Here is a 13523-nt window from a genome sequence, read left to right on the forward strand (position 1 = left end):
ACACCACAATTTTTTGAAGTGATTGCGTTTGTATAGCCACTTCTCCCTTGACTACGAAGACAGATAGGATACTAAGGGCTTGTTCACATGCTGAGTTTTTTCCAGGTTTTTTCCAATGCGTTTTTGCAAAATTAAAAAAAGCACAGCGTTTTACAGCACCAGCAAAGTTAATCAAATTTCTCAAACCTCGTGCACTCATTGCTTATTTTCTCCCTGCGGATTGACCCACCAAATAATTTTTTCAAATCTGCAGCATGTTAATTTGTTCAGCGGATTTGCAGCATTTTTCGCCAATTGAGTTAGATAAAACGGAAATAAAATCAAATAAAAAAACACATTAAAAATGTGCGCATTTTACGCTGCATTTTTTCTGCCAGAAAAAAATCGACTGCAAATACTCAACATGTGCCTGATAATAAAGCGTAAAAACAAACCCCCCAGAAGGAAGCACAGTACAGTAATGTGATGAATCTCACAAAAGGGAGCACATGACAATCACTAGTCCGGGGCATGTTTGCCAGCCGTGACCTAGGGCAGCTCAATCTGTAAACACAGACCACTCTCAGATGAATATCATCAGGACAATTCTATGCCTTTTCCATTCCTGAATGAATCCCCCAGAGCCAGGCGGCTGCTTAAAAGCTTGACATTATGCTATGCAACAGAGGAATTCTATTCATTGTCAGTGGTGGCTGCGTCAGTACTGCCAGCAGTGGGCCAGAATGAGAACAATTCACAAAGAAAAGCCCCTAGAGCGCTGTCATGGTGTCAATAAATCACAAAATAACTGGTTTACTGGAGAAAACCCTAAATCACTGTCCACACTATTAGGCCGGCGTCACACTATGCCTATGAAAATACGGTCCGTTTTTTACGGCCGTAATATGCAGAAATGTTCCCAAAATAGTGGTCCGTATGTCATCCGTAGGCAGGGTGTGTCAGCGTATTTTGCGCATGTCATCCTCCGTATGTAATCCGTATGGCATCCATACTGCGATATTTTCTCGCCGGCTTGCAAAACGGACATACAATGGATCCATGGGTTCATATATTCGTTAAAACATGTATACTGTCTATATATATATATATATATATATACATATATATATATATGTCAGTGAGACACATATATATATTAATATTTAATGCAGTGCTAGATAGCAGAAAAGCCGGTAATTCAATTGCCGGCTTTTCCTATCTCCTTCACAAACCCGACAGGATATGAGACATGGTTACATACAGTAAACCATCTCATATCCCTTCTTTTATTACATATTCCTCTTTAGTAATGTAAGAAGTGTCTTGGTGTCAAATTTGGGGGCTCTAGCTATTAAATTAAAGGGTTAAATCCCAGAAAAAATTGGCTCCCGTGCAATTTTTTCCGCCAGAATGGGAAAGCCAGTGACTGAGGGCAGATATTAATAGCCTGGAGAGGGTCCATGGTTATTGGCCCCCCTGGCTAAAAACATCTGGCCCCAGCCACCCCAGAAAAGGCACATCTGTAAGATGCACCCATTCTGGCACTTAGGGGAAAATATTCTGAAAAGATCCCAGGCTCGAGTTCATATGAGTTCATCCAGCAGAGGGCGCATCACCGTGACTCGAGGTAACTACAGGTCATTCCCCTGCATTCCATTCATTCACCAAGTTTTACAGTCAGGAGCACAGCTGCATTAGCAGAGCTCCTGGGTGTAAAATGATTTAACCCCTTCAGATGGATTTACAGCGTGGGACAAGACTGAACAACGGAAGGTATGAGATATTGTTGTTTTTTTTTTTTAACTTTGTTTCAGGTGACAAGGGTCTTCAGGTGGATTAAGAGTATAATACACCCTGTGTCTTTATTTCATTAAAATACTTTTTAATAATGTGAAATCCAATACAAGAAAAAACAGGAATGCACTCACTGGTCTGTTGAAGCAAAAAAATGTTTTCCTTTTATTGGGACATGTGCAGGAAGCACCAGGGAGAACGTGGAAAAAAGAGGCCGACAATCGTTTCGCGCAGCTGCGCTTCTACGGGTCCTTTTTCTTTTTCTTTTACTTTTTAATAATGTGTGTGTGTTTTATTAACCATTTTGTACTATTGGATTAATAATGGATAGTTGTCATAATTGACGCCTCTCCATTATTAACCTGGCTTAATGTCACCTTACAATAGCAAGGTGACATTAACCCTTCATTACCCCATATCCCACCGATACACGGGAGTGGGAAGAGAGTAGCCAAGTGCCAGAATAGGCGCATCTTCCAGATGTGCCTTTTCTGGGGTGGCTGGGGGCAGATGTTTTTAGGTGGGGAGGGGGGGCAATAACCGTGGACCTTCTCCAGGCTATTAATATCTGCCCTCAGTCACTGGCTTTCCCACTCTGGCGGAGAAAATTGCGCGGGAGCCCACGCCAAATTTTCCGGGATTTAACCCTTTAATTTAATAGCTAGAACGGCCAAATTTGACACCAAGACACTTCTTACATTACTAAAGAGGAATATGTAATAAAAGAAGGGATATGAGATGGTTTACTGTATGTAAACCATGTCTCATATCCTGTCGGGTTTGAGAAGGAGATAGGAAAAGCCGGCAATTGAATTATCTGCTTCTCAGCTATCTAGCGCTGGATGAAATATTAATATATATATATGTCTAACTATATATATATATATATATCCCTATACTATGTGTAGACATTTATTTTAGCTGTTCTATTCTAGCCCGTCAGTGTGATTTTACTGTACACCGCGCTGAATTGCCGGTTTTTCTCTCTAACACCGCAGCGTATTTCTCGCAAGTCACACTGTTGGTCCGTGTGTAATCCGTATTTTTCTCGCCCCCATTGACTTTCATTGGTCGATTTTTTGCGCAATACGGTGACAAACACAGCATGCTGCGATTTTCTACGGCCGTACAAGACCGTATAATACGGATACGTAAAATACGGCAGATAGGAGCTGGGCCATAGAGAATCATTGTACCGTATGCAATCCGTATTTTCTGCACCTCTCATACATCCGTAAAACTCGCTAGTGTCACGCCGACCTTAGTCTGTGTTCTGTGCAGCTTCGTGTATTACATCTTTACTCCTCCAAAAATGAGCCATTTTAAGAAATAAATACACTGTCCACACTATCAGTCTGCGTGCGCTGCAGCTTGGTGTATTACATCTTTACTTCTTCACAACTGAGCCATTTTAGGAAATATGGAGTATATTGAATATACAGGGCATCATAGTAACATAGTAACATAGTAACATAGTTAGTAAGGCCGAAAAAAGACATTTGTCCATCCAGTTCAGCCTATATTCCATCATAATAAATCCCCAGATCTACGTCCTTCTACAGAACCTAATAATTGTATGATACAATATTGTTCTGCTCCAGGAAGACATCCAGGCCTCTCTTGAACCCCTCGACTGAGTTCGCCATCACCACCTCCTTAGGCAAGCAATTCCAGATTCTCACTGCCCTAACAGTAAAGAATCCTCTTCTATGTTGGTGGAAAAACCTTCTCTCCTCCAGACGCAAAGAATGCCCCCTTGTGCCCGTCACCTTCCTTGGTATAAACAGATCCTCAGCGAGATATTTGTATTGTCCCCTTATATACTTATACATGTTTATTAGATCGCCCCTCAGTCGTCTTTTTTCTAGACTAAATAATTCTAATTTCGCTAATCTATCTGGGTATTGTAGTTCTCCCATCCCCTTTATAAATTTTGTTGCCCTCCTTTGTACTCTCTCTAGTTCCATTATATCCTTCCTGAGCACCGGTGCCCAAAAATGGACACAGTACTCCATGTGCGGTCTAACTAGGGATTTGTACAGAGGCAGTATAATGCTCTCATCATGTGTATCCAGACCTCTTTTAATGCACCCCATGATCCTGTTTGCCTTGGCAGCTGCTGCCTGGCACTGGCTGCTCCAGGTAAGTTTATCATTAACTAGAATCCCCAAGTCCTTCTCCCTGTCAGATTTACCCAGTGGTTTCCCATTCAGTGTGTAATGGTGATATTGATTCCTTCTTCCCATGTGTATAACCTTACATTTATCATTGTTAAACCTCATCTGCCACCTTTCAGCCCAAGTTTCCAACTTATCCAGATCCATCTGTAGCAGAATACTATCTTCTCTTGTATTAACTGCTTTACATAGTTTTGTATCATCTGCAAATATCGATATTTTACTGTGTAAACCTTCTACCAGATCATTAATGAATATGTTGAAGAGAACAGGTCCCAATACTGACCCCTGCGGTACCCCACTGGTCACAGCGACCCAGTTAGAGACTATACCATTTATAACCACCCTCTGCTTTCTATCACTAAGCCAGTTACTAACCCATTTACACACATTTTCCCCCAGACCAAGCATTCTCATTTTGTGTACCAACCTCTTGTGTGGCACGGTATCAAACGCTTTGGAAAAATCGAGATATACCACGTCCAATGACTCACCGTGGTCCAGCCTATAGCTTACCTCTTCATAAAAACTGATTAGATTGGTTTGACAGGAGCGATTTCTCATAAACCCATGCTGATATGGGGTTAAACAGTTATTCTCATTGAGATAATCCAGAATAACATCCCTCAGAAACCCTTCAAATATTTTACCAACAATAGAGGTTAGACTTACTGGCCTATAATTTCCAGGTTCACTTTTAGAGCATCCATAATTATGCTTTAGTAACAGGTATCCTAAAAGGCAGAGCTAGGGTCCTGCGATAGATCTTTCGGTCTCTGTCCAAGCCTACTGTAGTATGCCCCCAGCTCTATCTATCCATGCCTCAGACTGGATAAATGGGCTGCCTCTCACCATACTCCGCCCCCCGTCCACCTCTTAGCGGTACTGTTCTATGTGATTGACAGGCGTCTCTCTCATGTGTTTTTAGCAAGAAGCCTGTCAATCACATCTCCAGCATGGAGAGTTTTAGAGAATGGTACACCTAGCTTTGATCGTGCGTGTAGACTGAGTTTCATGCTGTCCACGGTTTCGGGCAGCATGAATCAGGTTACAGGTTCTCTTTAAAGTTTAACTTCCATTTCCACCCAGCTAGCCAGTGTGACAGCTCTTCAGTATCCACTCTCCCTGCTGCTGTATCAACCATCTTAGTCTGATTGAGTGCCGCTCAGTGTCCCCTTTTCCTGATGCTGAATCTCGGGTCACCATGACTAATTTATAACTCCTCAATGTCCCTCATCCCTGCTACTGAATCACTATCCACCAAACCTGATTGACAGCTTCTCAACGTCCCTTCTCCCTGCTGCTGAATCTCTGCTCACCTAGCCTAATTTATAGCTCCTCAGTGTCCCTCATTATTACTGCTCAACAATCTCTGCTCACCTAGCCTAATTGACAGCTCCTCAGTGTTCCTCCTCTCTGCTGAATCACTATCCACCTAATATTATTGACAGCTCCTCAATGTCCCTTCTCTCTGCTAAATATCTGCTCACTAGCTTGATTAACAGCTCATCAGTTGTCCCTTTTCACTACTGGTGCATCTCCATCCATTTAGCCTGATTGACAGCTCAGCAGTGTCTTTCATTCCTGCAGGTGAATCTTAGTTCATCTAGACTGACTGACAGCTCATCAGTGCTCCTCCTCCCTGCTACTGAATCTACACCCATCTAACCTGACTGATCCTCATTGTCCTTACTACTGCTGATAAAGCTCTGGTCAATTAGACTCACTGACATAACATCAGTTGTCCCACCCCACTATTGATGCATCTTTATCCTGTCACGGTTTCATCTCTTACTATGTCCTAGAGACACTGTGAATAGAGACAGCCCATTCATCCAATCTAAGGCTGGGGCGTGCTGATCTGTCAGAATTTTGATTGACAGCCCTTGTGCTCAGTGTGGCCTAGCCTGCAGACTTTCTTCCAGTTGTCTCCCGTAATTCGCCAGCTATTTAACTGAGTAGCTATGAGCAGAACATTGTCAGTTGTAGCTTTGCTCAGTGGGTGTGTGCACAGTGCTCTGTGTCTGATTTCCTGATCTAGATTTATCTTGACTATTTGTGGGTACTATCCCTTTTGCGCTTTACACACTCTAACATAAGGGTACCTGACCCTGGATTTGGCCTCTGACTATCTGTTTTTCTTATACCTTTATCTTGATGTACCCTCCTGACATTTGACACCGAACTGTGACTTGACCATGCCTTTGTTTTGCCCCTCTGTAAAATGAGCTCTCCTGGTATCTGACCTAGGACCTCCTGGCTACCCTGTCTTATGACTTGTCCGTCAGTAGTGACTCATCGTCACACATCCATCTAGACTGATTGACAGCTCATCAGTATCTCCGCCAGCATTGCCTTGAAAAGAAGAGCTGCAGATGTAACACAGGTACTAGAATTCAGTGTCACAGAGGCACAGAGCCAGGGTTACCAGGGGAAAATAATTACTTGTTTAATAGGTACAGGGGTAACCTCCCCGCAGGGAGCAAACAGGGAATTAACAGGGTGAAAGTTGAGGGGTACAAAGGGAAAGATAACTCAAGATGGCTGTTTATAAATGTCAATTGCACTTAGCGTAACTCGGATGTCTTTCTCTCTTCCTGGGTTGTATGGCTGGATGTCGGCTGAGTCCAGTGCTGAGTTCTTCCGTCTTCCCCGCCTAACAAGTCGGTCTCACTTCTGGCGGCAGCGAGCGGTCACCTGTCTGACCTGCCTGGCCCCTAGTCCGTTATGCAGTAACTCACTGCAATCCTCCACTCGGTGTACGTTCCTCCACACACCCGATGAGGTCTGAGAGTCCTTGGTGTACCCGGCTGTAATCGCTGCCGTGCGGCCTATCTCTATCCGCAGTTGACCTCTCTCTGGCGTGAAGCCCCTGTCCTTTCCTGCGCAAACCCTCTTATACTTCACTGGCTCACCATGCCCCCACTACACTGGTCAAGGGTCTGCTCCGTTCTCAATCTCCTTCATCCCTGCAAAAGTAGGCACGGCCCCAGCAGTTCCGGACCTGGTGCCTTGTCAGCACCCACAGCCCTATGTTCTCCTCTACATAGAGACTGGGAGGGGAGGGCGTCAGCAAATCCAATAGAAGATAGGTACTCCAGCTCCGATAAAAACGTGAAATCTTTATTGATCCAAAATGTTTAAAACAGAGATCCTTACATTCGGTGGATCAAACAGGTGTTTGTAATAGTTATGGCAACGCGTTTCGACCTGAATCGGTCTTACTCATGCATCACTTGAACTCTGTAAGGTAAGGTCATTACAAAATATTTCTAGCGTCCCCTCTTTCTGCAGCTAGTCCAAACTTAAGCCCCTTCAAAAAATGAAAAATAATAGTGTCTCCTGAAGAAACATGTGAACCAAGATCAGAGGGTAGAATGATGCCAGGAACAATTGCACATATTATAGCAGCAGTGTGGTGCGACCCCTAATAATGAGGCCTATTTTTGGTGGTCATTATATATAATGAAAGGTCATGCAAGCCGTATCCGATTTCCATTTCCAGCTATCAGTATGATCTATTGTCTTAGGAAAGATAGTTGTGTGTGTAAGGTCACCTAAACAGATTAACTTCTTGGTAGTCAAATCATTTTTAAGTAAATTGCCCATAGGTTTTCTTTTTTTGCCTACCTGCATTAAAATGAAGTAACTATATGAAGTCTTTTTCTTTTTGGAGGAGACTCTGCTTTGTCTAAATATTCTCAGTCATATAGCAGGGCTCATTAAACTGATGGACAATGGCTTATACAGTAGTGTAGTTACCTCGTAACTTAAGGGCTCGTGGCACACAACCGATTTTATGGGCTATAGGCTGATGCACCTCGGACCAAGTGTCGGATCAAAATCGGCAATGCAAGTCTATGGGTCTGTGGAAAAAATCAGACCGTACTTGGATGACATACAAGTGCGGACCGATTGTCACGAACTCATGGAATGGTGAAGGTGTAGGAACTTTTTTTTTCTCTCCACGCCTGAAAAAACTAACGCCACTTTGATCAAACGTTAATCAGCATAATTGGATCACTTTTCTCGGATGTGGAGAAAAACGGTTCTGTGACCCTACCCTAGTAGTGACTCTAAAGAGTCAGCTACTGTATCTTCCTCTAAGAAAAGATCTAATTTACATATCTGGCCTACAAGTCTCCCTTCACCAGTAGGCGATGTAGTACCCCCATACACCTCCCTACGAATTATTAATGTGTTTCCTTTTTTGCTGGAACTTTGTTTATCCCTGACCCTAATACCTCTATGCCTTACAGTGGGGGAAATAAGTATTTGATCCCTTGCTGATTTTGTAAGTTTGCCCACTGACAAAGACATTAACAGTCTATAATTTTATAAAAGACTCCTGTCCACAGACTCAATTAATCAATCAGACTCTAACCTCTACAACATGGGCAAGACCAAAGAGCTTTATAAGGATGTCAGGGACAAGATCATAGACCTGCACAAAGCTGGAATGCTCTACAAAACCATAAGTGAGACGCTGGGTGAGAAGGAGACAACTGTTGGTGCAATAGTAAGAAAATAGAAGAAATACAAAATGACTGTTAATCAACATAAATCTGGGGCACCACGCTAAATCTCACATCGTGGGGTATGCTTGGTCATGAGGAAGGTGAGAGATCAGCCTAAAACTACACAGGGGGAACTTGTTAATGATCTCAAGACAGCTGGGACCGCAGTAACCAATGAAACCATTGATAACACATTACGCCATAAAGGTTTAAAATCCTGCAGTGCCCACAAGGTCCCCCTGCTCGAGAAGGCACATGTGCAGGCCCATCTGAAGTTTGCCAGTGAACACCTGGATGATTCTGTGAGTAATTGGGAGAAGATGCTGTGGTCAGATGAGACAAAAATTGGTCTTTGGCATTAACTCAACTCGCTGTGTTTGGAGGAAGAGAAATGCTACCTTTGACCCAAAGAACACCATCCCAACTGTCAAGCATGGAGGTGGAAACATTATGTTTTTGGGGTGTTTCTCTGCTAAGGGCACAGGACTACTTCACAGCATCAATGGGAGAATGGATGGAGCCATGTACCGTTAAATCCTGGGTGACAACCTCCTTCCCTCCGCCAGGACATTAAAAATGGGTCATGGCTGGGTCTTCCAGCAAGATAATGACCCAAGCCACGCCAAGGCAACAAAGGAGTGGCTCAAAAATAAGCACATTAAGGTCATGGAGTGGCCTAGCCAGTCTCCAGACCTTAATCTCATAAAAAACTTATGGAGGGAGTCGTAGCTGATGATTTAGAGATGATCTGCAAAGAGGAGTGGACCAAAATTCCTCCTGACATGTGCGCAAACCTCATCATCAACTACAAGAAACGTCTGACTGCTGTGCTTGCCAACAAGGATTATGACACCAAGTATTAAGTCTTGTTTGCCAGAGGGATCAAATACTTATTTCTCACTGCAAAATGCAAATAAATTTATATAATTTATACAATGTGATTTTCTGGATTTTATTTTTGATATTCTATCTCTCAATGTTAAAATTAACCTACCCTTAAAATTATAGACTGTTCATGTCTTTGTCAGTGGGCAAACTTACAAAATCAGCAAGGGATCAAATAATTATTTCCCCCACTTTACATAACATAAAGAATATGAAAAGGATGAAACTGTTGTTGGGTGGCTGACTTGCCTCTCCATTTTGTAAAGGGCATTATAATTCCCCATCAGGAGGTGAGACTTCCCTGATCTACCTACTGGTGCAGGTCCCAATGTTCGGACAGCCACCGATCAGCAAGTTACCACCTATCCTGTGGAAGCATGATGACTTACTTTTACTGGACGATCCTTTTAGAGGGTTATTTCCAACATTTATAGGGCGAATCAGTGAGGGTCCAGCCCCTGGAACCCACACAGATCATGAGAAAGGGGATCTGAAAGAAACATTCTGTTCAAATATGTCCAAAAATCTCTACGCACAGAACATGTCATCAATAAGATCTAACAATTGATCCATACGTAATAGACCCTACTGACACATGTTTGCCTCCAAAGTAACCTCTATATGTGGTTCTGCTGGATCCTTGGGGCTCTTTAGCATGTCAGCGCATGGTACTGGTGGATGATCCTTTGGTTCTCTGGTGGGCCAATCTGACCCTGCTTGATTGCTAGTACCCACAGAAAAAAAATCCCACCCTAACATGAGGTTTACTCTTGGCAAGCCTGTCTATGTCTAATGGAAACCATCTGTTCTGGGAGATAGGATCTTACAACATTGGAAATTCGGGGACTTTTTACTTACATTACAATGAATTAGTGTGACTCATCAGATGACAAGGGGGTAGGAAGAACCAGATGACAGGGGGTAGGGTGTCACATGAGCAGTAAGAAGTAGGTAGGTGGCGATGTGACAAGGAATCTCACAGCTTTCATCTTGCACAACGGTGGAGAGTCACTCCGAGTAATAGCGATAATGCAATGCTGAATTCTTGCAGTTTCCTTATTGACCTTGCAAGGGACTGATCAACTGTGCTTATCGAGTATGTCAATGAGATGAGTCTTGGCACTATATGAAAACTGTGATTAATGGGAGCAGTGTCTGCTACATTTTCTTTAAAAATGGCTGAAGATGTATGAAAAATAGCTCTAGTGCCATAGACAAACCAGTTTAATAGAGTGGGAGATTGAACTTCGCGAGCGGTAACCCCTGAGGCAACCTAAAGTTAAGTAATATTTTGCAGTTTAATGGCACTCTGGGGATGGTGTTGGCTGTGTATGACAGTATTAACAGGGTCTGACTCTCGGGACCTCTGCGGATCAGCTATTTCAAAGGGGTACAGTGTTCCAGCAGGTGTCACGTCCCCTTTGTTGTTCACTCTTCCACACTTTTAGTAGCAGCCTCTTCTCCCTAGAATGAGACGAAGCTGTAATACCAGGTGCAAGTGCTAATAAAAGTATGGAACTGTACTTGCTAAGGCTAGGTTCACATTGCGTTTGTGTAGTCCGTTTAGCGCATACGCTAACAGACTGCGTTAACGCAATGTCCAAAAAGGGATCGCGTTTAGCGATCATGCTAGCGCAGATGCCCGATCTGCGCTAGCGCGAACGGACCCAAAAACGCTGCAGACAGCGTTCGAGGTCCTTCACAAAATAACCGAACATCGCTAACGCATGCCAAAAATAGCATGCGTTAGGGATGCGTTACATGCATTGCGGTCAATGGGTGCGCTAACGGATCCGTTACATTGCGTTAGTGGCGCTATGTAACGGAGTCCGTTAGCGGATACCCACTAACGCAATGTGAACCTAGCCTAAATAATGTATGAGCCATAGAGCTTGCAGGAGCAGTAGGCTGGTGATTTCACTTTTTGACTGCAGATCAGGGGTGCCTAAAGTCAACTTGGCATGTTGGAGAGCAGCTGAATACGGCGTTCTGTTGTCTCCGGGAGTCCCATCAACAATTAGTGGAGTGGCAGTACACATGTTCGACCATTGCTCCATTCACACTTTGTTCTCCCAGTTTTTAGGATCGATGGGGTCCCAAGGGTTGGATCTCCAGCAATCGGAAAATTATCCTCAATCAATGGATTGGGGATAACTTCCAAACTTGAGACAACACCTTTAAGTCATCAATTTTAAAGAAATGGAAAACCCTTTTAAATGGATTCCGTATAACAATATTATAGGTACAGTGCCTTGCGAAAATATTCGGCCCCCTGGAACTTTTCAACCTTTTCCCACATATCATGCTTCAAACATAAAGATACCAAATGTAAATTTTTGGTGAAGAATCAACAACAAGTGGAACACAATTGTGAAGTTGAACGAAATTTATTGGTTATTTTACATTTTTGTGGAAATTCAAAAACTGAAAAGTGGGGCGTGCAATATTATTCAGCCCCTTTACTTTCAGTGCAGCAAACTCACTCCAGAAGTTCATTGTGGATCTCTGAATAATCCAATGTTGTCCTAAATGCCTAATGATGATAAATTTAATCCACCTGTGTGTAATCAAGTCTCCTGTTGTGAATTCTGTGGCAGAGCTCCCTCCTGTGGTCACAAGTGGTACTTCGGCTGATTCTCTCTGTGAGCTTCTGTTGGTGGAGGGAAGTGGTACTGCGGCTTCTGAGTTTCCTCCCTCAGGTGATCTGGTGAGGTCGTTAGGTGCTTCTCTACTTAACTCCACCTAATGCTTTGATCCTGGCTTCCTGTCAATGTTCCAGTGTTGGACTTGCTTTTCCCTGGATTATTCCTGTGGCCTGCTGCTCTGCATAGCTAAGTTCTTCTTTGCTATTTGTTTGCTATTTTTTCTGTCCAGCTAGTCTAATTTGTTGCTGGAAGCTCTGGGACGCAAAGGGTGTATCTCCGTGCCGTTAGTTCGGTACGGAGGGTCTTTTTGCCCCCTTTGCGTGGTTTTCTTTAGGGTTTTGTGTAGACTGCAAAGTTACCTTTTCTATCCTCGCTCTGTTAAGAAAGTCGGGCCTCACTTTGCTGAATCTATTTCATCTCTACGTTTGTCTTTTCATCTTAACTCACAGTCATTATATGTGGGGGGCTGCCTTTTCCTTTGGGGTATTTCTCTAAGGCAAGGTAGGCTTATTTTCTTTCTTCAGGCTAGTTAGTTTCTCAGGCTGTGCCGAGTTGCATAGGCAGAGTTAGGCGCAATCCACGGCTGCCTCTAGTGTTGTTTGGAGAGGATTAGGGATTGCGGTCTGCAGAGTTCCCACGTCTCAGAGCTCGTTCTATGATTTTGGGTTTTTGTCAGATCACTGTATGTGCTCTGACCGCTATGTCCATTGTGGTACTGAATTGCCTTTCATAACAGTACAGGAAGCCAAAAGTACTAATGATTCTCAATAGAGGGAAAAAAGAAGTTCTGAGACCATTTTTTTTCCTTTGCACTGTGTTTTGCCTTTTTTTTCCCCTAGACATTTGGGTGGTTCAGTACACAGGTGTAGCGATGGACATTAGAAGTCTGTCTTCATTTGTGGATCAGCTCTCGGCAAGAGTACAAAAGATTCAAGACACTATTGATCAGAAATCTATGTTAGAACCAAGAATTCCTATTCCTGATTTGTTTTTTGGAGATAGAACTAAGTTTCTGAGTTTCAAAAATAATTGTAAATTATTTCTGGCCTTGAAACCTCGCTCCTCTGGTGATCCAGTTCAACAGGTTTTGATTGTTATTTCTTTTTTGCGCGGCGACCCTCAGGACTGGGCATTTTCTCTTGCGCCAGGAGATCCTGCATTGAGTAATATCGATGCGTTTTTCCTGGCGCTCGGATTGCTGTACGATGAACCTAATTCAGTGGATCAGGCAGAGAAAAATTTGCTGGCTCTTTGTCAGGGTCAGGATGAGATAGAGGTATATTGTCAGAAATTTAGAAAGTGGTCCGTGCTCACTCAATGGAATGAATCTGCGCTGGCAGCTATGTTCAGAAAGGGTCTCTCTGAAGCCCTTAAGGATGTCATGGTGGGATTTCCTATGCCTGCTGGTTTGAATGAGTCTATGTCTTTGGCCATTCAGATCGGTCGACGCTTGCGTGAGCGTAAATCTGTGCACCATTTGGCGGTATTACCTGAGCTTAAACCTGAGCCTATGCAGTGCGATAGGA

This window comes from Ranitomeya imitator, chromosome 4 (assembly GCF_032444005.1).
Source record: "Ranitomeya imitator isolate aRanImi1 chromosome 4, aRanImi1.pri, whole genome shotgun sequence".
Lineage (NCBI taxonomy): Eukaryota > Metazoa > Chordata > Amphibia > Anura > Dendrobatidae > Ranitomeya > Ranitomeya imitator.